General features: G+C 38.6%; 1 protein-coding gene across 1 annotated transcript in view; it reads left to right on the forward strand.

Annotated features, from left to right (window-relative positions):
- Positions 1-26,873, forward strand: part of KCNB2 (potassium voltage-gated channel subfamily B member 2) — a 198,397-nt gene that overhangs the window by 166,078 nt on the left and 5,446 nt on the right. The window lies entirely within an intron of this gene.

Here is a 26,873-nt window from a genome sequence, read left to right on the forward strand (position 1 = left end):
ACATGCCCTAATAAAGTCTGGAAATAGATGTGAGTATAACGATGTAGATTTCAAAGTGAAGCACAGCATTATATTTTGTAAAGGTAATTTTTGAATCTTTTTCACTGCCAAATTGTGTCACTAAGAATATGCTTTTAAACCATCAAACCAAACATATGTGTACAATGATGACAAATTAAATCTGCAGCTGAATGTGGAAGGGGTTTTCCTTTTAAAGCTGAATTTATTGCTTTAGGAAGGCATTGGATTGATGGATCTTGAAGTGCTCTATTTGTTCACAGAACAAGTGACAAACTTCCCTTCATTGCAGCTTTCTCCATATTCCCAAAAAGAGCAGCCCCGCAAATCTTCTTACAGCAATGATAAATATTTAAGACACAAGGTCAGAAATATACTGTAATTTGTCTGGTGACAATGTTCTATTCCAGTAACTTTATATCTTTCATATCAGATGATTAATGACCTTGGGGCCTTAGGTATGTGCTGTAGAGCGACAGTTCTACAATATAAATATATTCAAAGCCTCAGAAAATTAATTGTATGCTCCAGCCAATGGCAAGCAAGCTCATTTCTAAGTCCATATGCCATGGGGAAATATCATACTGCACCAATGACGGTTCAGAAATGTCAGTTATTTATTTTTCTAACCAGAAGTTGCTAAAAGGAGCTGTTTAGTGAATACAGTGGTAAGCAAGTAGCTTTTAGCCCTGCTTCCAACACAGGGTACTTTAATCAAGCCCCCAGTTTTTCTTACAGGTCCTCTTTGTCTGTATCTCAGAGAAAAATACCATCATGTTCTAAAAGACACCGTGTCTCTGCCCAGGCATATCTCTTCCTATTTTTTGTCTTTTGAGCCTCATACGTTCCCGGCTCATACTTGTCTCTCCCCTTCAGCAAACACAGTCAATCCCTCTGCTCATCCCAGGCTACATTAATAGCTGTTATCTGCTGGCATTAACCACTGTTGCTGGACAGCAGGACTGAAAGGGAAAAGCTTTCTGTGGCTGTGCAGAAGCCTAGCACCTGACTCCTTCCTTTTGTGCCTACCCACACAGACAACGCTGCCGGGCAAGCACTGTAAGCACAGTTCCTCCAGATCCCTGCCACAGGTCTGCATACTGGAAAAGTCTGCAGTCAGTAGATTTCTGCTTGACTTTCTAAGTATCCTTTTGGATATGGCCTCTATATCTTTTTGAGGTTTGGCTATCAGTGATTTATTTCCACCATGTCAATAAAACTTATGAAAAATGAGCATGCGAAAGCTTATTTTGTTATGGTAGGACTTTGTTCTCTTGTTTAAATTTAGAAGAGCTCAAAACAAATGTTTGGGAAATATTTTTTTGTAAAGAAACTTTTCATTGCCTGATACAATATATTCTCCTTATCAGTTTTCGGGTAACAACAGTGAGACAAAGGTGTCTGTAAGAAAAAGAAAAATTTTGTTAGCAATGGGCCTAGTCCAGCACAGAAAAAGCTATGAGGAAGTCTCAGGAAATTCCAAACAGTAGATATTTCCTGAGTAGTCTTTTTTATTATAATTGTGTTTCATTCTTATTTTCACTCTGGCCATTCTCAGTTCCAGGAAACCCTTTCAACAATTATTCATCTTATCTGCTAAATTGTTTCATTCCAAAGTGTGTTTGAATTTATTATCTGTATTACCACTTGACACACAAAAAAAGAAATGGTGGTCTTCAGATACAATTTATAGTTACGATAATTTTGCTATGGCTTTTTACTTTCTGTGCTAAAATCAATTTCTGCCCTATCTAGCAAGTCAGAATATGTGCCTTTCAGTACTTTGTGGTAACAAGATGTTCTTCTACATGGAACATAAAATTGGTCTTCAGAGTAGAAACTTTTCAGCAGTAAAACAAAACCAAAAATTATGGTAACTGCTGTTCACATGTTATATTATTTATTTATGAGCCAATCTCCTCCTTTATCTGTTTTTTGGGGGAATTCTGAAAAGTAGTAGAAGTTATTGTCGCATGTGTAGAAATTGCTGGGTTTAATCTAGTTAGATCAGAACTAATAGCATTGAAGATGTGGTAGCATGGGATTAGGTTTACCAAAGAATCAATCCTTCGAAGTTGCTGTATATCCTGAGGTTGCTAACCCCACATCTTCAGCACAATGCTTTGGAGTTCTACATGCAAATCACTGCTGGTTGGGAAAAATAAGGCTTTTCTGACTAATGGCTATAAAAAATGAGCTTCGGACTTAAATCTCAAGAAAAATTCTTTCTAATCCATCCACTACTAGTGAAAGATTGTGCAATTCACATCATTGGCAGCATTGAAGCTGCAGCCCAAGCCAGCACGGAGGGTCTTTACTGGTAACATCAACCATCAGTAATCTGAGATCTCTGAGAACCCCAGGAAAGTCTGGAGCAAGAAGTACTTACCCTTGGTGGAGGAGAATCGGATTAAGGAACATTTAAACTGGAGATACACAAGTCAATGGGACCTGATGGGATAAACCCACAAGTGCTGAGGGACCCAGGTGATGTCACGACAAGGACACTCTCTATTATCTTTGAAAAGTTGTGGTGATCAGGAGAGGTCCCTGTGGACTGGGAGAAAGAAAACGTGACTCGTATCTTCAAGAAGGGCAAGAAGGAGGAAATACAGACTGGTCAGCCTCACCTCAGTCCCTGGGAAGGTCATGGAACAAATCATCCTGGAAGCTATTTCCAACTATATTAAGGACATGAAGGTGACTGAGAGATGGATTTACAAAGGGGAAATCATGCTTAACTAACCTGATAGTTTTCTACAATGACATAACTATCTTGGTGGATGTGAGGAGATTGTGGATGTTAATAAGGCTTTTGACACTGTCTGCCATAACATCCTCACTGACAAACTAGGTAAGCGGGCAGTGAGGTGGACTGAAAACTGGCCAAACTGCCGTGCTTAAAGGGTTGTAATCAGCAGCACAAAGTCCAGCTGGTGGCCAGTCACAAGTGGTGTACCTCAGGGGTCAATACTGTTTGACATCTTCATTAATGACCTGGATGATGGGAAGGAGCACACTGTCAGCATGTTTGTGGATAATAAAAAATTTGGAGGAGTGGTTTATAAACCAGAGGGTTGTGCTGCCATGCAGGGAGACCTTGACAGGATGGAGAAATGAGCCAACAGAAACCTCATGAAGTTCAAGAAAAGAAAAATGCAAATACCTGCACCTGGGGAGGAACAGCCCCAGGCACCAGTACATGCTGGGGCCCGACTCTCTGGAAAGCAACTTTGCAGAAAAGGAACTTGGGGTCCTGGTGGATATCAAGCTGAACATGAGCCAGCAATGTACCTTTGCAGCAAAGAAGGCCAACAGCATCTGGATGTGTGTCGTGGTTTAACTCCAGCCAGCAACTAAGTACCACGCAGCCGCTCACTCACTTCCCCCATCCAGTGGGATGGAGGAGGAACTCGGGGAAAAAAGGTAAAACTTCTGGGTTGAGATAAGAACGATTTAATAGAGCAGAAAAGAAGAAATTATAATGATAATGATAACAGTAATAAAATGACAACAGTAGTAATAAAAGGATTGGAATGTACAAATGATGCACAGGGCAATAGCTCACCACCCGCCGACCGACACCCCGCCAGTCCCCGAGCGGCGATTCCCTGCCCCCCCCACCTTCCCAGTTCCTAAACTAGATGGGACGTCACATGGTATGGAATACACCGTTGGCCAGTTTGGGTCAGGTGCCTTGGTTGTGTCCTGTGCCAACTTCTTGTGCCCTGGCTGGCCATGAGAAGCTGAAAAATCCTTGACTATAGTCTAAACAATACTGAGCAACAACTGAAAACATCAGTGTGTTATCAACATTCTTCGCATGCTGAACTCAAAACATAGCACTGTACCAGCTACTAGGAAGACAGTTAACTCTATCCCAGCTGAAACCAGGACAATGTGTTAGGACGAGTGTTGCCAGGAGGTTGAGGGAGGTGATTCTTCCCCTCTACTCAGCACTGGTGAGGCCTCACCTGGAATTATGTATCCAGTTCTGGGCTCCGCAGTACAAGAGAGACACAGACAGACTGGAGTGAGTCCTTCAAAGGGCCACAAAGATGGCCGAGGGATTAAAGCATCTGTAATACAAGGAGAGGCTGAGAGCTGGGGCTGTTCAGCCTGGAGAAGAGGAGGTTCAGGGGGAATCTTATCAATGTGTACAAATACCTGACTGGGGGAGTGGATAAAGATGGAGCCAGAGTCTCCTCAGTGGTGGCCAGTGACAGGACAAGAGGCAATTAGCACTAGTTAAAACCCAGGACATTCCCTTTAAATATAAGAAAAAGCTTTTTTACTGTGAGAGTGGTCAGACACTGAAACAGGTTGCCCAGGGAGGTTGTGGAGTCTCTGACCTTGGAGACAGTCAAAACCCGACTGGACACAGCCTTGAGCAACCTGCTGTAGTTGACCATGACCTGTTTTGAGGGCGGGGAGTGGTGGTGGTGGACTAGATGATATTCAGAGGTCCTTTCCAACCTTAGTGATTCTCTGATTCTGTAAAATCCTGGTTCTGACATAGGTTATTGAGTTTTGTTTTCAACTTTGTTTCGGGAAGGATGCAATAGGAGAAGCCATCGCACATATCTAGCCTGAGGATACCGCACTGAATAATATGAAATTCCCTTCAATTAGAAAAATGAATTATAGTCTTCCCATATAGATTATATACAAGCTAAGAGAAGGTTAATATGCTGTGCTTATTATTTAATCTTAATTTTTTTATATATCATATGCAAATTAGTGATTATATAAAGTATCAGGAAATGTCATGAACATCAGAATTCTGATTCATCCCATCTAAACTTCACACCCTTAATTTTGATGAACTCATTTAAAAGTGTTGTCACAATGGTATCCCCCTAAATTCAGGGTAGAGGGAAGACGGGCACTCCTTTTGTGCCTGTAGTGGTACCTCCACGCCTGAGCATGTGCACATGCCCCAGAAGGTGATGTGCTGGACATACTGAGCCAGCCTTGTTTTCAAGAATTTGGGTATTACTTTGCTGTGCATTGAAAGACACCACCATTATGATGAATCTGTTAAACATTTGTGCTGAGATTCACCCACTTGAGGCAAAGTGGTAGTTAAATTAGGAAGGTAGAATTTGACGATTCCAACAGGTGACTCAGGTCATAAGAGTCCACGTAGTGATGCAGTACCCCCAGGAGTACACTACTGTTTTGTCCAGGTACTTAAGGCTCAGTTCTTAGCTTCCAGTGGAGAGAGCCAGAAGTTTACTTTTTGAAATTTGTTTAGAAAAGTTTTTCTCTCTAAATGAAAATATTCACATTGGTAATGGATATCTGAGACATTTGGTTTCTAAAAAATACTTTTTTTTTTTACCATTAAAACAGAAGAAAAGGCATGGAGAAAATATTATTTCATTTTCATTTCACTCAAAATTTTCCTCAGTAAATGCTTACCCATCTGTTCTAGTGATCAATATTTATGACACATAAAGAACACTAAAGCACTACTGAAGTACCTCCAGGCTTCATTCAATATTCTGTAGCTACTCCTAATTTTGACATATCAATATTATGTGGATAACTGTTCTAATATACAAGTCAGTCTTGAGACCCTCTTATTTTGCTTTTTCTGAAGAAAAGGTCTAGTGTAAAGTCTAGTAATAATGTTATTCTTTTCCTCTTTCTCTTGATTCTATTAATGCTTGGCCTTGCTAAATGGGTATAAATCAGAGTACAATATTACATTAAAAACATTTTGGTATAACTGAATTTGGAGCTGAACTGACTGTGTTAGAAGATATCTATTCCATCTTCCTCACAAAGAGAACTGTTGAAATGAGATCAGGTTGGTGAAGCAAACCAGGAAATACTGTGAATTGATTTTTTTGTGGAAAAACACAACAGAACCCCAGGGTGAGGGGTGGGAGGCAGGGAGTTCCAGGTATTTCATCATATTGAATGAACAAAGAATCACCCTGTATGCAATTATTATACAAGTATCTATCTGAAATCCTCAGAGCCCATGGCTTTTTAACATGGAACATATACATTTTCGTTGTTATTTTTGAGCTTTTTTTCTTGCCATTCTCTCACAGATGAGATTCTCACAGAAATCAGTGGGGGCTGAGAACCTTGACGTAGCAGGAAGTGCAATTCTTGGGCAAAGTAGTATGCAGTAAAAAAAGAAAGGAACCCAACATGACAATGCAGAAAAGATATGTAACAAAAATTGTGTTTTCCGGTAGAGTATTTCCGGCCCAGTTCAAACGTCTCCTAACTGTATGCTCTTAATTACTTTAAAAAGCACTCGCAATCTAAATTAAGCTCCAGGAATATGATGTTTGACTCAGGCTTTCAGAGCTGACATAAATTCATTAAATCTTCCAAACCAATCGGCTTTGTTACTTTTGGCACATCTGCAATTTTTTGTATAATAAAACATTGCATAAAGGGCTTAGTAAATTGCATTTAGCACCATGCCAGCAATGTAGCCCACAACTCTAAATGCTCCTAAATTAAGCCTTTGTCTTTCAGATTTGAAGGTGTTTAACAGGGATCTCTCTCTGTATAAGTGTACATACATACATATATGTGTATGTGTATATATGTGTGTATGTGTGTATATGTATATTATATACATAAATGCTTACAGGTGCTGCATTTGAAATATAAGTGAAGATAAGCTTTACTTGCTCTTCACTTCAAAAACAATACAAAATGAAATGGAGAAAAAACCAACCTCATAGCCATTTTCAGCTTTTGGAAATAAAGTTAGAATGGTATTGGATACTTACAAGGAGAGCAAAAAGAATTCATTCCACTGCATAGAACATAAATGAGTTAGAAATGTATTTTCACCATCTGCTGCTCCCATGAAATCTAGGGATTTGTAAACGGCTGTTTTGTGTAAGAGTAAATCTGAGATTTGGTGACTTTGCTGCAGAGTTTGTAATCTTGAGACAATGTTCTGCTGGTTTAGATGTACATTTTGTACATTTTAGATTAAGTATCTAAAAGACTGTGAGAGGTAAGTAGTTGGAGCAGATATCTTTGTCCTCCTCATCTGTACAGTACATGAATATATGAACAGCTGTGGAGATCTGGAATGAAATCTTTGTAAGAGAGTTGAAATGGTAATTGCAGGTAGTCACAGCCAATACTCCAGTCTCTTGCTTGTGATTCAAATGTTCCCTATCACTGCAAAACATTATCACTTACAGTTGTAAGCAGATGTCTTTTAAAATTAAGCTCACACTGGGGGAATTATTTCACTCTGTTACAAGAGGCTACCACAAAATCTGCTATGAGAAGTGGCTCATTGTATGTGAAGTTCATGCTTCTACACTGCATAGCCTCCTGCATGTGTCCTGGAGAGATGCTGCCCATTGTTCTGAACTGCATAGTTCTATCTGTTACAAAATACAAAGGCTTCCAAAAGTCCCCAACTTTATTCTTCTCATGTACCATCTCGATGGTAATGCTGGCGAGCAACAGCAGCAGTTCCCAGTCGCATTTCTGCTCAGAAGGAAGCTGTTGGCTTCCTAGGTAGTATTTATGCATCTTTCATGGCAGTTAACTGTTACACAGTTTAAGAACCCCTGGACCAAGCAAAGTCATTTTACTTACTTCTATTCATAAACTAAGCATAATATTTTTATTGTTGGTTTATTCATAACCAAGCAGCATATGTTTGCATCCAAGATTTTTTTTAAAGTAGGATAATCAAACCTAGAAACGTCCTAAAGGGAAACAGATACAAGTAATGCAGGAACTCAAACTTCTGATCCAACCAGGACCTCTGATGGTCTGGAACTGGTTTTATTCTTACCATGAAGTTTTGATTCTTACAGCCAGCGATCCCTGTTCCACAGCTACTCAGGAGCCCTTCCTGCTCCAAGGGAGAGTTAACTTCCACACCTGTGGAGATTTAGAAAGGAGAAGGTTCTTCATCAACGGGCCTGAGATGCAACCTCCCATAGACCTTGAGGTAGCATAGGCATATTTCATGGACTATAATGCAGCACAGATAATTTGGGATTTGGTGACTGTTCCAGGGAAAAACTAGCAGAGGAAATCCGCTTAAGTGGCCATTAATATTTAATAAACTTTATTCAAATGACATCTGTCAACCAGACGAGCTTCATGGGCATCTGTTGTTTCCTCGGTTGGCATTCAGTTTGCATTACGTATCTGAGATATGGATCAGATGCCAATACTCTTGGTTGACTCTTCAACACTATAAATAACCATGCGTGCAAGCAATTGCTTAAGCTTTCAGCAGTAACATACGTGACCCTGTAGAGATTTGACCTGTTGTCTATCAGCATAGTATCAGCTGTTCTCATATGTTTCAACTCAGCATTCTGCAGATCAGCTGTAAAAGCCATTAATAAGGCATTTGTATTGAAAGGATTCAGAAGTTCCTTTCCTGATTGCATTAAGGTCGTTAAGGCTTCTGCTTTTGTAGATGCTGTAGTTAAGATACATAACCATACACAAATACATGCACATGCAGATTATGTCTTCATATAAATTTCTGAAGGTGAAGCTTATAAATTGGTAAACAAGAATTTTAATGAACTAACAAAATGTAGTGAAAAGGTGGTCCAGTGAGAATAACTAAGAATGGCAGTATTCCAGCTTGGCAGGCTAGTGGAGAGCAGAGGAAAAGGGTGATTTCCCCCCCCACCCCCCCACCCCACCCCAGTTTGGCCACAGGCTTTTCTTCAAATGGGATACTTACAGCTTCTTTTTGCCATGGAAGATGTATAAAATAAATACATTATTCATGTTTTCGGCATAACTTCTGCAAACAAGTGCCTTTCAGGAGGGAAGAGAAGGAAAAGCCGACAATTTGTTAGAAATATTACCTGATATTTGTTAGAGATGTGGGAGAAAGTGAACAGAATTAAGATAAGCTGCTCCAATCAATTGAACTGCACAAACTCTGGACCCCTAGACCAGTTTACCCATCTCAAGCCTTGCCTTTATCTTTGAGGATTGTATTTATTTCTCTGTGAGTAAACAGAAATTATTATTAATGTGAAAACTCAATTCTCATTTAATGTAAGGGCACTCTTTTCCTTTCTTCCTGTTGCAAAAGCATCTTACATATATAAATCATGTGCAAAACTAATGATCATTGAAAATAATAAATTGTATTTTTTAACCATGTAAAGAGCACTTACTGCTACACAGTGCCCAAAATTCATAAAGGCCCTCATTGCCTCTAAAGGCATTCATATAAAAACCATATAAAGTAGATAATATGTGGTACTAAGCTTTGACTAGCAAACATAGCATCCCCATCTTCCTATCTTTCCATTTTATTTATTGTGTTCATTCAGTATCAAGTTTAACTGAGATCCAGACAAGAGTCTGCCAATTGTCTGTAAAGAGCCCACTTCAAAGTGAACTACATTCTTCCACTATGCAATGTAAATAGTAGTAAATAATGAATTATAAAGAAAACAAGCTATCCAATGCACAAAAGCATGTCATGCAAACCAGTACTTCAGAGAGGTAGCACAGTTCTAGTTAAGGCTAACAGTTAGTCCAGTGTGGTATCATTTCCAGAACCAATTAAAAATTGATAGTGAGATTATCAATGCAGGTCCTTAAACTGTGGCCAGCACACCCCCAAGTGCCTGTGTGGCAGGACATGAACAATAACAATAACCACGTCTTTCATTCCTGCATAAGAAAGCAAGCCAGCAAGATGCTATGATTTAAATGGGAATGGATCTCTGAAAGTTTCTCAGATGCCAAACATAATTAATTGATCCTCATAAGACCAATGTAATGTTGGCAGCTACTACAGAGTAGTTTTTATGTAGAAGTTTTATACAATAGGAAAGTTATAGCTGGGAAAAGTGAGGCCGTAGACATGATATTCCACAGCCTTCCCCAGGAGCATTTTGCATTTGAGTCTCTTGAAAATTAAACAGTTCATATCTAGAAAAGCCACCTGGTATTCAGTTTGAGGACCTAACTGTAAGTTTTGATAAGTCACAGGTCATCAAAGCTTAAGGCAATAGTAATGCAGAACAACAAATTCCTTTCATAACTTTATTCCCATGACACTTCTGACATGTTTACTAAATAATAGAAAATGTTGGCATTTTATATAAATTATCTATGCTTATATATTTGCTGCTTCTTTTCTGATGTGCAATGTCTAAATACTATTTGAAGAAAAAATGAATGATAACTGTTTAACCAGATATCTTAATGAAAAAAATTAATTCAATCACTGAATGTAAAGTTGTACTGCTGCTACCATAATTCTACCAAGTCAATTTTTAAAGGTTTTTTTTTTAAGATTTTACTTTAAAGCAATGGGACTTTTACAGCTAGGATTACTGTGGTGATCAGACTTTAAAGCATATCTTGATGTATAAATTATTGATCAGAAAAGTATGTATTATGCTGGTAATGTTACAGCCACACGAATATATTCTACCTTTAGTTATTTGGTCAATTCCAGCATTGTCAGCCAGCACAAGCCATATTAATTTATGTGACATTACCAGAGCAGTATTCCACATGCCTTAATAGGTCTTATCTACTTCTAACTTCTATGCTTCAGTGCATCTAAGTAACTTGAAATTTACCACCTCCTGCAGAAAAAAAAAAAAAAAGTAATTACTGTATAGAGTGCAGAAAGAGAAAACTTAAGAAACAGCTAAAGGCTTGTGCTTTTGAGCTGGTTTAAGATACATCAAATTGAGGTAGGATTTTGATTCCTGATACCTGCTTTACATGGGCCTTTTGCTCATGAAGTTAGTGAGGATATTCCAGCTCTGAGTTCTGTGGATCTGGATAAGGATTTGTGCACTGCAGAAAATCTATTAGACCAAGTATAGTAGATTCATTCAGAGCAGGCACAGCATGCTGCAGTTTAATCTCTTGTCACCAATGGGCCAAGGCTTACATTGCTTAAGTGCTAATATGCTAATCCCAACTTCTGGTACCAAGAGGTTAATATGATGCCTCTGCTTTAGTAATTATCACTAAGATTGACTTAACACATTAATGGAAAATTGATGAAACTCTTTAGCAATTGTAACACCCTCTGGGAAAAAATATACAATTCATTCCTAAGCTAAATCTGATAAGCAAATAATTTAAGTCATTTGTCAAATTCAAAAGCAATTGGGAACTCCAAAACAAATATTGCGTTTCTTTCCAGCTAGAGTTAGAAACTAAATGAATTTTAATAAAAGAACAATGCTTTGTAATGGAGAGGGGACTGCAGCTTTTTCTGTTTGATGGGGTATTTAAAAGGAGACATGTTTTCCTTTGATGTAAAGAAAAAAAACTAATCTCTTTCATCCCAGCTTCCAGACTTGGTGTGCAGCTAGTGACCCTGCTAACATTGCTGGTGTTTAACACTTTCAATGTGATTTTATTTGCACGTTTTCATGTTAGCAATGATGTTCGTCATATTGAAAGACTAGCTGTAAGTGGAAGGATCAGACAATGAAAGTGCATTTGTTACTCACTTTCTTTACTGGCACCATTTTACTGTTTGGATCTCTGATTTCCACTGAGAGAGATTTGGAAAGTGTATTCCTCTTTTACAGTTTCACATGCCTTTAGGGGAATTTCTTACCCAAATCACGCTGCTCTGAAACAAGCTTCCTGCTGATAAAAATCCATAGAAATTGCTTTTTATCTTGCTGAGTTACATATAGCGTGCTTCCCCCAACACATGCATTAAATATGCACAGTAACATCACACAGTTGCTATATGAGTGCTTTCTCTCATAAATCAGATTTGGTGTCAGATTGTAGCTGTAATATGTACATTTGAAAACATGTTTGGTACAGTGATGAAAATGTCTGTCCTGGCTCAGCCCGAGCACGTCGACAGGTCACTTACCAGTCCCTCCCATTTTGGACGTGTCAGTAGGGGCACCTACAGCAAAAGGGCCCTTTGCAGAGGAGGAGGTCATGGGCAAATCTGGTCTAAACTTCCTTGTTCCTGCTTTTAGACGTCCATGTTTTGTCCATATTGCTCTCCTGGAGTATATTATCAAGAATATTAGTCTCATGTCAGAGGGAGGTGATTACCTGCCTCTGGAAAGAGCCTGGAAGCAAACCAGGATTTGGAATTGAAGCAGGGAGCTACTAGTTTTAGCATAAATGTATCCACAAATGGTGATGTTAGGGCTGATGGAGGATAGTATATTTCCCTCAGTCACTGTGAGTTATTGTAGTCCCATATTTCTAAATAATCCCAGTCTCATGTCAAACTAGATTCCTTTTGAAATATTACCATTTAGACAGAAGATGAGATATGAGTTAGAGGTAAATATAAACAGGAGCTCAAAGATGAGGAGTGTTTTCTTAGATGCTGAAAAAATCAGTTCCCAACTCAAGATCCAAAATTTTGAATTTTGAAATTCCTATGCTTTGAATCCTTAATCTGCACATCACGTGCATTTCTGCATCTTGTATGACAGCAAAAGCAGTATTGCCACTTATTTGCTTTCAGACTATCATTAACTTTTCTGTCATAATGTCAAACATATTGTACTGAAAGCAACAAATCACCTCTCCCACTTCTTATCCTTCAAAGGAGCATGGGGCAATTATAGGAGCATGCACTTCCATGACTATTAAAATAAATCATTTTGAAAAAAACCAAACTGCAGCCATGGTGCTGTTGCTATGTTTCTATTAATAGCAGTGAAATTTATCAATGTCAGTTAGCTTATAGGTATAGTAAAACAGGTATTTTCCCATAAAAATGTGCTTCTCATTAGATTATTTACAGAAAAATAATTGGGCGTGAAGGACCCAGAATAAAGTGGAATCAATTATAATCTGCAAGAGCAATAATAAATAATCCTTTTGAAAGAACACAGCTGTATGTTTACATCTCAGAGAAACAATATCTAACATATATAGTAATATTACATATATTCCTTATAGACAGTGGTTCCAGTAAATTCCAGGTGTAACTGACTGGTGCCTTAATTATACTGTCCTCTTCGACTAGTGCCATGATTCTCTGTAAACTACTAGAAGTCACATGGTTTTGTCATATATATTCCACAGTAAAAGATTTTTCAAAAATATTTACTTTGTTTTGATTAGCACTTCTGACTGAATTGTAACACAAAATTTTGTCTTTATGACTTTTTCATGCAGTGCTATCCCTTATCATAAAGATTGTGCAAAATAATCACATTGCCTTTAAAGCAATTTTTAGTTTCCTGGGGGAGGGGGGTGGTATGTATGTATGTGGCTTTCAGGAAGTAGAAGTAGATGTAATCAGTGTGTAGATAGAAACAGTTGTAAATACCCCAAAGCCTCCATTCCATGTCTTTATCATAAATTGCCAGGTGCTGGCAGTTGAAACAAAAAAATATGTGTATTATGAAATTGTCAGCTATGAAAAATACTTCCTGAGGCATAGCCAGAGTATCATGTATTTGTTCCGTGTTCAAGGGTTCTTTGAAGATTAATTTTATTGTCCATAACCTTGCTGCAAATAGCTACACTATAGCTGTTCATACCTGACGTTTATTTTCAGGTTTAGTTCTTGTTTTAAGCTTGATTGAGCTGTAGAAACTCTGCTGTGTAGCTGCATTCATGGAAACCTCTGGAGTTTCTGTGGCCTGGCCATCGGTTTGACAATCAGGATTCAACAATTTGGTCCTTCTTTTGCAACTATTCCACACTGATTTCCCCTTCTACAATTAACTCCTCATTGTCCATACATTTTGGGAGCACCTGTGTCTAATAATAAGTCATTTCAGGGTAAGGTCTGATATTTCCTTCTACTAGTTCATGTTCTGCTTGGGTCCTAGAAATGGCCACCCTCTGAGGCGGTGGAACCAGTGACATGGGACTATTGGAGACTGGCCATCCGCACCTCTCATCACAGTGCATTTGGAGCATAAACGTGGATTAAAAAGTAGCTCATGTATGGCTCCACTTAACAGCAGGAGAATCAGCCACAGCGTGTGGAAGCATGAGCATGCAGGGGAACTCTGTAACACATATTTGTCCTTGATGCAGTGCTCCCTCCAGCTGGAGAAGTTCTGTTCCCAACATGGACTTGGGTCCATGGCAAAATGGCAAAAAAAAGCCCCAACATACTGCTTTGGTTTATGTGGGCACAGCTATCGTCTAAAGTAGGCAACATTTTTCTTCTCTAGCATAATACGTTTATGCAGTTTAATTAGTATGAGGCACAACCACAAATCCTAACAGTTTCTGTAAGGATTTCTATCAAGGAAGCACCTGACCAGGGTGGAACAACCCACAAACAAAAAGCTCTGATGCAATTCAGGGCTCAGTGCAGATCCAGTCTAGAGTTTTTTCTCTCTGATAAGCTAATAATCCAGGATCTCAAATATAAAGATACCCAGGAAAACAGAGCCAAAAAGCTAGATCCTGATATTAAATGTATGGACTACTGCCATAGGTCATCAAGGGTAAAGCCAAGAAACAATTAACAGAAACCTATCACATTCTTAGACAATTACTAAAATTCAAGAAGTTATAATTTCTGAAATTATATATCTTCATTTTAAATATATATATATAAAATAGAATTTGAATATAATTTAAAACCACTGATCTCTTCTGTAAAAACTTTAGAATAACTCTACGTATCCTATATTTTCTCAAATTGTGAGGAAAATACAAATTTCTGAATAGAATTGCATCACAATGATATTTTCAGTTAGGTGTGAATGTTTCAAGTCATCTACATTATTACTCTTAATAGCTATAGATACAGAAATAATATTATCTTATGCATTCATGAAGCAGAGAAAATAATTCATCTGTCACAACTTGGAATTTCCTAGAGGCATTGTGTAGAAATCAAATACTCCATACTGTTCTGTAAGCTGCTTCCAAGAGCCCTGCCATGTGATAAAGCAAGTTGTACTAAATTTATTACCTTTTTAGGTGAATGTCCATAGGATCTCACCAATTCCTCTTTTGTCCTCTTAAATCCTATAGGACGTTTCCATAAGGATGATTTTCAAAGTTGCTTAGCAGCCAGAGCTCTCACTAAAGCTTCCAGGGGCTTAGGTTGGTCAGAAATCAGCAGGGTACACCAAGAGCATTAAGTCTGCATTTTTACATCCACATATAGTCATTCCATGGAAAAAAATGGTGTTTTACTAACTATGTGTTGAGACAACAGGAATATTGTGTCCTTGTCAACAACTGCATGATAAAACAGAGACATCTACTGGTTAAAATACAAAATAGAAAAAATATCAAGACATCTTTTGTGGAATGCTAGACCAAGGTTTGTCAGACTCCCTTCCTTTGCTTCCTCACTCCACTGCTGAGGTCCAAAACCTGCTCTTCTTTACATAGGCATACTTCTTCCCTTGGTGATCAGCACCGTCCCAATAAAGCTTACCAAGATATTCAAACTCCACTTGTGCACTCTGGTTAAAGGCAACAGAAAATTTCCCTTTGATTTCCTGAGAGCAAAACCAGGCCCTGTGATGCTGGTAGACCATGAGCGTTTGAAGCCTAATAGACATTTATATGTGACCACACAAAACCAGTCTTTTCTGTAGAGCAGTGAATATTTAGCTCTTCTTCTGGCCAGTCCACAGTTTAGGAAAAAACAGATATTCCTTGAACACCCTATTCAGCACCTGCATAAGTAGTTTGTGCCAAAAGCGGAGTCTGAATTACAGCCTTAAATTGGAAGGTTCACATAACTTACAGGCATTCTCCTCTTTAGTACACTCTTAGTCTGAACTCACAGCAGCATGAACAGTACCTTTTAATAATATTTTAATAATAGATAATATATTTTGTGCATCAGATCTTTATTCAATTATGATTTTACCTTTCTAAATATGATGTGAGGACATTTATATATTTGAAGAGCACTGGTACTCTGTGGACGTGTTACAGGATACATCACACCTTAAAGGCTTGAAATTGGAGTATTACAGATGAAGTTTCGAAAGTTGTTCTGAAGGGACATCTAACGTAAGGAAAAGTTTCTAACCCAAATTCTGGATCTGAACTCTGTTGCTCAGCATTCAACCTGGCCAAGGAACTGTTCGCAGTCTAGTTCCTACCTTTGCAGATTTTGGCTGTGTAGCCACAGGAGGAAGTAAAACTCCTGGCAGCACTGTGACCAAGTCACTGGAGAAAACAAACAGTCTTACCACATGAAAGACAAATTTGAATAGTATGGTAAAAAAGTCTACTCAAAATATGTAGCTCTGTCCCCAGATCCATCCCATCAGTCTTGTCATGGTAGCTCTACCAGCAGCGCGTTCCCATGGGTTAAAAAATGTTCAGAATAGGAGCATTCCAATAAAGGTTGGCTGTTGTCTGCATCAGCTTTCAGAGAATCTGACTCCATCTTTGCCCAAATGTTTGGAATTCAAGGAGCTGCTGAAGTTGAAAGATTAGAAGTTAATAATTACTCGATTCACTACCAGTAATAGTGATAAGCTCTGATTATATTACCTGCTTACATTATCCGATAGGGTCAGGATATGCAGGATGAATATTTATTGCACCTTCAGAGGCTCTCTGAATCTGTGTCTAGTTTAGGTCTTTCTTAAAGTATCCTGTTTGCCACCAAGCTGTCTAATGCTCTGCAGTGCCATTTTATCTATCAGTGGCAAAACCCATTCTTCCTGAACTACATCCTTTCTAACGGAAACAAGATTGAGGCAAAAATGTTATAAAAGATCTGTCATCCAAATGATTTGTGCTAGGCTAACTCTCACCCAACTATTTTAATCAACTGTCCAGCAGTTTGGGATCATGGTAGGGGAAACCAGAGATTGAGTTCCATGAGTTTGTTCAGCAGACTGCTTTCTGCTATTGTGTTACTCCAAACAGCCCTCACTTGAGTTCTCCATCTGACTTCTGATGATGTTGATACTTAAGATGCCTAAATAGTTTATGTAAGAATCACGATTTCCATGCTGCAACAACTACATTGGTTTTGCTGTCCTTGATGGTTTATTTAGAACTAGTCTAAACAGGGCTCCACTCCACCTCCGCCTGCAATGTAGACATTGCCTATGAATGCTACCTTTTACTTTACATTTATAGAATACTTTGGCTTTACTAACTATTTAGTTTCTTCTCCTCCAGTTTCTCAGGTTGTCAGCTTTGCTTCTTAGTAACATGTCTTCATCATACTGAAACCAGTGGGAAATTTTTATAACGCATCTACATCTAACCAAATCAATTTTCTTTCTCTGTTAATTGGATTAAGACTAGAATCTTATTTAAACTGCTGCACATTTTTTTCATCCCCTAGAGTTAACTTTCCCTAACACCATATATAACTTTTAGGGTTTTATTTAAGAAAGGAGATTCTAAAATCCAAAAGTTAATCAAGAGCAATACACAGTAAACTATGCACAGAAAAAAATACTTTAAAATAGCAGTAGGAGATTGAAAAATTAAGCAGTTCCTTCCTTCATAGGGAAGTTATGAGTGGATTATCAAGTGATTATTGTATTATTTGATGACGTTGCTCTCAGTATGTTTTGGTAGGATTGTTGTGTAGTTAGAATAATTAAACTTACTGTAAAAGGAATTAAAGCATATTAAATATCTTCTTAATAAAACATAGTGAAAAGAGAAAATATGGATTATGGGGAATTGAATATTGTCTAATGATTTATAACAAGATAGGCATAAAATAAAAATATATATTAGGACTTGACTCTAAAGTTAAATCAATGTTCTCTTTTAGATATATTTATAGTAAATTTTATTAATTCAAGGAGCTGAAAACCCCACAGAGAATTAAGTTCTTTACATTGTGAATGGGAAATGTATATGGCAATTTCTCCCAATGGGATAGGACTAATTCCCCCCAGAAAATGCAGAAAACTGAAGGCTGATAAACAGATCTATCTATTTTCTTCAGCTTGACCTCTCCCTCTCTCTCTCTCTCTCTTTTTAAATTTATGTTTAGTCCATAGTCCCCATGGTTATGGGCATAGTCTTTGAAGCATGAAATGAGTGTACTTAATAAATCAATGTCTGCTAGAATGTGATAGCATCCTAAAACACATGATATTATATGAAAGGATCATATATTTCTGTTGAAGCTATAGTTAATATTTTAAATGTCATAAAAGCAAGTCTATGTAGTAATGAGAAAAAGTATCATATTGTGTATATTTCCAGCAGAAGTCTAAATAGTTTATGAGGGAAAAAGAAGAAGGGAAATTCACCTTACAGTTAGTAAAAAAGATGACAGTTAAGATATGCAGGCCTTTAACTACACATGACTGTATTGCTAAGGAGGAAACAACAGACTGGATTAATTTCCCTAACAATTTCTCTGATTCCACAAGTGTGGGAAATATTGGCATAAGCTTTATATAAACCTATAGATTGATGTAGATGTTTTATATAGAGCTGCAGTTATGAAATGTATATAGAAATTGACATGAAGCCAAAATAGAAAAAATATTTAAAGGTGTGAGTAGAGATTTTGTCTGAATTTTGTGCCTGTCTTAATTTCAAATAAGGCTGAGTAGCAAATGTCTTTGGTAGATAACAGCAATCTTCAGGTGGGAGGTCATCCTTACTCACTGTGTTATGTCACTAAAAGACAGTCTCTGTCAATGGTAAAAAGATAGAGTGAGAATAGTTTAAAGAAAAATCTTAGTATGGTCAGCAAATTAGACTCAAGTGGACAGTCCTGGTTAATAATCTGAGCTCTCAGTTGTAAACAAATTCCATTAAAACTAAATGGTACATACTAACAGTGAGAACCAAGAAATTTAATTTCTAATTTCCACAGCATTTCTTTTTGAAATCAGTTACATCCAGCCTTCTATTTTAAGTTGAATGTTAATATCAAAATTAGTAGCGTCAGAACAAATCTGTGCATCGGGTGTGTTGATTTCCCCCATTGTATCCATTCAACAGCCTATCCTAAAACTTCTCAGAGCTAGACAATTGGGGTTTGATTTTTCATTGCTCCTGCTTGTTTAGCTCCACCATGATTTGCCAGGTGTTTTTAATAACTTACGTAATGGCAAGCAGTAAAAAGAAATCTCTCACCTCTGGTGAGATTCCAGTCTACTTGGACGGTATTTTGTCTGAGAAGCAAAGAGCGTGCCAGCATTATCTTTATTTTGCCAGTATTACCGTTACAAATGGTATACTTTCCATACCTTCGTGTATTTAAGGTGGTAGGATAAAGGCCTTCTGCAGTGTGTGTGGGTGCCCCAGGACAGCGCACGGCTGCATCCGCTTTGCCGAGGGCCCCCATTCAGCACCGGGACGGGGGGGGACAGCTCCCGGGCCTGCCCCGCCCCGCCCCGCCCCGCCCCGCCCCGCCCCGCCCCGCCCCGCCCCGCCCCGCCCCGCCCCGCTGGGTCCTACCGCCCCGCTCCCAGCCTCGCTTCCTCTGCCTCCCACCGTCAGCCCGGCTGCTTGCTGGGGGTAACGTCCTCGTTTGGGTTTGGGGGCGGGGCTGTTTGGGGGGTGTTTTTGGGGAAAGTGAAATTCCTGGTCATGAAGCCAATGTTTTGTGCGTGCGAGGAGTGCAGAACAGATCTTGCATATCGTCTGCTATGCTAAAGAGTCGGGAACCACGAGCACTTTGTCATGACTTAGATGGAAGTTCTGAAGATTGTAGTACATTCATCTAAGTAATACAAATTAGACAGCCAGTACAAAACACAACCTAAACATAAGGAACATGCCAGCAGTGATCATCAAAAGGTTTAGGAAACTTCTGACTGAGGACAGACAAGGACTTATTAAAGACATCTCAAACATTTTTGGTAAATTTAGCTGACTTTCCTTACACAAATGGGCAAATTGTTTCATCTAAAAATATATTTAGGGATGTCAAAAAGCTCTGCAGACACAAAACTATTTTATAAATACAGCCTTTAACATGACTCTTTATTTTTTTTGTGTTTATCTGTAACAGGGAGTTAAATCTCTCCCATTCTTACACAGAAAAGAAAGCTTTAGCTAGACAGACTTTTTATTTTCACTGTAACCTACATTACATTAAATGGTTTAATTGATTAAACTAGTTACACTATAATTTCAAGCAGGTACTAGCTCCACTTCTGCCAATAATATGACAGACAAATTCATGGGCTTATCCAATTCCTAGTGAAAAAAATAAAGCAATTCCCATTCACTTACACTGACTCTGGATCTGCCATTTCTTCTACATTAAGTCCTAGTGGGCAGTTTGCAATTTATAATTATGAAATAATGGATTTCATGTCTCCAGCTGAGACAGCCTTTTGCTGGTCAACAAAAAATATTAGAACTGACTTGATATGGATTTTAATCTGTTAACAAGCTGAAAGTAATGCTCATTAACTTTGTGCTAAATAAACAGTATTCAGGGTTGTCTCCACTGATGCTGAACTGAATACATATGCCTCTTCCCCAACTACAAAGACTGCCTTCATCTCTGACTACTTAAGGTCTCCCATCTTTGCCAGTCTAATAGACACCCCCGTATTTTCCTCAACTTTTGCTCCTAATGAATTACAGCAGTTTTCTTCAGGGCCGTGCTGAAGATGCAGCTAATAATCACACTTGCAATCCATTGCCTATTACTTGTGCCTAGTGCAATTTCTCTGGTCTCCAACATATCTGTCACCACTTTTTGGTCACAATGTTTAGTAAATACATCCTGCAAATTTTAGCAATGTTGTAGTTAATTTTGTACTATGTAGCTAATATGCCACTAGTGTTCTGACTTTTATGGCCCCTGTGGTCAGATTCATAGAGACTCAGTCCACATTCCCAGGGTTCTCATTTTCCCATATTATCCACTGGAATGTTGCCTAATACCAGGCCACCTCCGTATTCAGCCATAATCAAATGCTCAAACCCTGATTTTACTAAATCCTGATGCTGAAATTCTAGGTGGTGCAAACACCAAGGTCATCTCCCTAAAGCAATAACCAAGTCATTAAGTAAATGAAGTAAATGCAGTTTGCCCACCACAGAGTGCAGGAGGAACGTATTCCATTACTGTTATCCTAATAGCATAAATACAAACCCCAGTAATTTACCTGTAAGAGAATGCAGGAGAGAGATGTATTTTATTACTGTTAATTTATACCAGAAGTATTCCAGGCTGTTCTCAAAGAACATAGGAATCTTTCCTAAGGAGATTTATCCCCTCTGAGAGTTTAGGTCTTCTAAGGCAAATATTAGTCTATGGAATGGGAATGTCAGCACACAGTGGAAGAGGGATGGATATGGAAAGGCTTTGTGAAAAAAACTGGAGTTCATGCACAGCTCTTAAGCAGGAAGGATATCAGCTATACAGAAAGGCTTTATGACTGAACTTCTGAAGTCAAGGGTGTGCCAAGACAGTAGTATTCTCTCAGGTCAAGTAAACCTACCAGAGCCAGTTTCAAAATACCTTGCTTAGATACAGTTGTGCTTGAAGAAGTTTGAGTGACCTAGCGGTAAAAATCTCAGCTTTATCTACCTGTTACTACCCCTCCTGCTAGACTTACCATCATTGTGATCATGCTGATGTTATCATCACTAGTCTCCCATGCATACAGGAATTGGCATGCAGCAAACTACTACCTCCCTTGAGCCTCCTCTGACACAGACCTGAAGGGCACCGCATTACAGAAGCAAAGGTAGTCCCTTTGACTACCTGCCCTCAGCTTCACTACTACACATGTTGCCTCCCAGTTTGGGTGATCTTCATAGGACAGCACATCCCTGGACATATGCCACTTAAGAAATGACTACTTAGGTAGAGTCACCACTGAACTTCATGGAAGCATGAATAAACATCTAGAAGTACTTGCACTCACTAGCTTAATGGGAACTTGGATCTGTCAAGCTGAACTGAAGACACAGCAGTGACTGCTCATCTACTGATGAACTAGTAGTCACTTCTAGTATCTAAAGATAGGATAGGGAGTGTCTATGAAGCTAGTCATGAAATCTTTAGTGAAAATCTCCTAAATGAGCATTTCTAGACTAAGCTTTTGACGTGACAGTCATCCCAGTGCAGAGAGACAAAAAGAAAAGACTGTGCATCAGTTGGGCACCAGGTAAGTACACCACTAAGAGCTTAACCTTCATACATGGAGGTTAATGTCAGGCTTAATGAATACCCCTGAAAGATCAATGAAGAACATTCAAACTGAGTCCTTAAAAATATTAATAATAATGATCTAGGAAAAAGTGGAAATGAAAGGTCAGAATTCTAAATAATGTCATCAAGGAAGAACATCAAGAGTAGCAGAGAGAAGCTATTCAGTGATTACACATACTGTCAGAACCATTATCAGATGTGTTCCTGAAAGGGCAACTGTGATAGAGCTGTAAGCTGAACTAAATTTATGTTATTCTGTTAAATTATTCCCCTCTCCTCCATCTTATTTTTCAAAAATTAAACACTGTATTCTATGTGGAGCTGTTAGACCTGTGCCAGGAGTCTGCAATCAGTGGTTATTATGGAAAGGTAAAAAGAGATGAAAGGTGTACTCTGAAAGGGTACATGTGCATAAGCAGTGGCAATTTTCCACTTGTAATGATGGTTTGCAGGCCCTGTAAGATAACTACAAAGGATGTCTGTTTTGAGACTTCATGACAGAATGATGTAAACTTCTTTCTTACTGTATCATGAAATTCTGTCCTCACTCTTGCAAGTACTGACTCAGCTCTAATAATGACAAAGGGGAGGCTGAGGTCAGAGTACCTGACCCAACTGGAGGCTGATGTATTATTTCTCAGTAATAGTTTTAGGATCATTTTAAATTGGTACCTAGGTCTAATTTTAGTAACTGACAATTAATTTTTCCACGAATTAAGACAAGGATTATTTGCAAACATATACAATACATCTATTCTTACATAATTTTCAGTGTTGCAGAACTATTAAGATTGGCTAGAATTGGCATGCTTAAGGCTTGCCATAACTCCATCACATTCCAGTCTGGACCAAATCCAAGTAGGGTTTGTCCCTATTTGTCTCCTTTTTCATGTCTCCTGGCCTTATGCTAATAAAGAACAGTAGCCAGTAACGGCCATACCCTGTTATCAGTAGCAAAATGTCTTGCCTCTTTGGTGGAACTTTTTCAGTGTGGCCTGTTTGTCCTGGTTTCAGCTGGGATAGAGTTAATTGTCTTCCTAGTAGCTGGTATACTGGGCATGACATAATATGATATGGAATACCCTTTGACTCGTTTGGGCCAGCTGTCCTTGCTGTGTCCCCTCCCAGCTTCTTGTGCACTCCCAGCCTCTGCTGGCAGTGAAGTGTGAAAAGCTGAAAAGTCCTTGACTTAGTATAAACACTGCTTAGCAACAGCTAAAACATCAGTGTGTTATCAACATTATTCTCATCCTAAACCCAAAACACAGCACTATACCAGCTACTAAGAAGAAAATTAATTTTATTCCAGCCAAAACCAGGACAATTGATTACCTGGAGTTTGCAAAATTTATCAGGTGTTTCAGTCCAGAATACAGTTCCAGAAACATGCCCAGAACACAGGAAGTTTTGCTGGGAAAGATTCAGTCAGTGGTGGTGGGTTTTTTACTCTTCTGTATCAGCATAGCTAGCCTAGCAGGTTGCTACAGGCCTTTCTTATAAACTCGGTGGTTCTGTTAATGTAAGCTACATCTGTTCTATGAGGATTTACCAGCATAATACTACCTGCAAAGTGTTCTTTATATAGACTCAGAATAGGGAGTCCCTTTTTTTCTTCTTTTTTTCTCATAGTTGCTCTTGTTCTTCCTAGTGATCCCCTGCCATTTTTTGCCTAATAAATTGTAAAATCTAATCAGTTGCAATAATTAAAACATACTGTGTGTGGAATGATGCACAATTTTAATTACACAACAAAGTCCCTGACAAATAAAAGCTTGGATTCTTACATTAGAAAAAACCAAAATACTTTTGTTTGCTGTAAATTTTTTTCACCAAGAACAGACTCATGCTTGTAGATGATAAATACAAACACTAAAAATTCCAGGCCTGCTATTCTGTATATTTTACTAAAATAGCTGGCAGAGTTCAGGCTTGCGTGTTACCAGCCTAGGAATGAATGGCTGGAACAGTTAGATGGCTGCTGTCAGTAAAACACCCTAGGTGGCAACTCTGAACAGGAAAGTTTTGTGTGCAAGACCTATAAAATGCATGGAGTTTTAGCGTTGTCATACAGTTTAAGAAGTGGTGCTACACATTGACTCACCTCTTTTCTAGGATCTTTTGTATGCTGATAAACATTTAGGCATAAAATAAATTGTGTATGACAGACTGAAACGCCAGTGTTTCCTAATTAAAACCAGTTTAATGACAATTGGGCAGATATGTTCTCATTATTTTCTTTTTTAAGAACAATGCATGTCAAGTAATTGGGTCCTTGTATTACACAGCTTTTTCCTATGCTGTTATTTACATTCTGATGCCAGCACCAATGAGGAAGCCATCAGTTTGACAGACACCGCAAGCTCAACAATTCAGACCTGTGCCATGTTTATTTGTTCTTTGAATTCTGAAAGTGTAATTATGTCATTGAATGTGTTAGAGAACTCAAGCATGCATTAGTTATTTCATAGTGATTTCAGGGGAGAACCTGGTATACCTTATTTAAGCTTCAAACTTTTTCACAGTGAAAGCTGATGCAGGCAACTTTCACAGCTTGAAAGGTAGTTATTGCTCTCCAGTAATAGTGTTGCCTTTTGTCCGCCTCTGTCCTAGCTACAGGCCATCACAAATTTCATTAATCAGCCCTACCTAGGTATGCAGTGCTATTGCCTTCATTCTTTACTAAGATTGGCTGCTTTTGCTGCTGTGGGATGTATAGGCCTTCTAAATAGGATGGATTAACCAGAGTATGTTTTCCAAATGGGCTGTATGAAGGATGAAGACACGTGGTCCACAACTCACTTGGCAGGAAAAATTAATGGATCTTATTTCTCCAATAAATATGGCTAAAAAAAGAAAAAAAAAGGCAGAAGCCACACTGCTAAAGAGAGATACAAATCTGTTTGGAACACTTCTGTCCTGGTTTCAGCTGGGATAGAGTTAGCTGTCTTCCTAGTAGCTGGTACAGTGCTGTGTTTTGAGTTCAGTATGCGAAGAATGTTGATAACACACTGATGTTTGCAGTTGTTGCTAAGTTGTGTTTAGTCTAAAGTCAAGGATTTTTCAGCTTCTCAACCCCAGCCAGCGAGAAAGCTGGAGGGGCACAAGAAGTTGGCACAGGACACAGCCAGGGCACCTGACCCAAACTGGCCAACGGTGTATTCCATACCATGGGACGTCACATCTAGTAGAGGAACTGGGAGGTGGGGGCGGGGAATCGCCGCTCGGGGACTGGCGGGGTGTCAGTCGGTGGGTGGTGAGCAACTGCCCTGCGCATCATTTGTACATTCCAATCCTTTTATTACTACTGTTGTCATTTTATTAGTGTTATCATTATTAGTTTCTTCTTTTCTGTTCTATTAAACCGTTCTTATCTCAACCCACGAGTTTTACTTCTTTTTCCCGATTTTCTCCCCCATCCCACTGGATGGGGGGGAGTGAGTGAGCGGCTGCATGGTGCTTAGTTGTTGGCTGGGGTTAAACCACGACAACTTCAAAATATGAAAGGTACTACCTGTTCTGTACTATTATTAGCTGAAAAGACCAAAGATAGCACTTAAGTAGAAGATGATGCCAAATGCGGACCCTCACACCATGAGCAATTTCAGTTTGTGCTTAGAGAGCTGAATTTGTGCTTACTAACCTCTAGCTGAAACAGGCTTGCTGCTATTTTTCTCAAAGTTAGAGGGAGGTGGCCTGTCCATCTCTCGAGCCGTTATCATCACTGTGGCCAATCTCTCCCCATATACTCATCACACCTGCATTCTGCTTAGCTGCATTTCACTCTTCTTGGGTATTACAGCAATTTTGTCAGACTTAGTGTGTCCTTGGAAGTACAACGAACATCACCAAATGGATTTAACAGTACCAGTTCTGAGAAATGAGAGCAAATGCTTTTAGGAATGAGTTTAAACTGAGCTTTAAAATAAAAACCAATTTATTTTAGTATTTCTAATAGAAACCTGGATTTACTTAGGACTTCTAACCAAAACAATATATTTCTTCCAAGTAAAGTATTATAATAATTTTTGCATCACTTTAATGCTTCACATGCTATCTCAAAACTGCCCATATTCCTTTGAGTATAAATAACTAAATGTTGTAGTAAAACCATAAGGTTCTCTGATAGATTCATTTCTTTTCTCATAATACTGGTTCTGTAAATGAGAATGACCAGCTATTCCAGGCAAAATGGAAGGCTGTGAGGTACAGAGGTGCCTGAACTTTATCAAAATGAAAAATAAAGTATTTCAGAAAACCTATCATCTCCTGAGACAGAAATTGAAATATTATTTCTAGGAAGCATTTGTCTCCTTACACATTTTAATCATGATGAGAACCTGGGTTCACATTCATACTACTGCTTACTTTTTAACATCTTGCTCTCAACCTAGTTCAGGGCCAATACCTTCGATTCTTTTAGCACCTGAAATTGGTCTAGAAATGACAATTCAGCAGGACTATGTTTATTTTTCTTAACTTTGACTTTTGGCTCATAAATTTACACATGGCTAGGAAGGTGTGCACTATGTAGTACTAAATTGACAGCTTACACATTGTATTTCCCAATCACTTCACACTGTGTAAAGTTTTACATAATTACATTTAATGCAGAAAATTAATAATGTTCTGCACATTAGCAGGAACTTTATATCCTTCACTTGGTAACTTGCAATAATAAATATCACCTCCCACTGTACTTCAAAAAATGGTAAGACCAGTCATGGCTTGCTTTCTGAAATGAATTGGCTTACTGCAGGCAGTAAAACCATCAGGTTTTGATTGTGTCTAAGGTGAG

The sequence above is a fragment of the Accipiter gentilis genome, chromosome 2 (assembly GCF_929443795.1).
Source record: "Accipiter gentilis chromosome 2, bAccGen1.1, whole genome shotgun sequence".
In the NCBI taxonomy this organism is placed as follows: Eukaryota; Metazoa; Chordata; class Aves; order Accipitriformes; family Accipitridae; genus Astur; species Astur gentilis.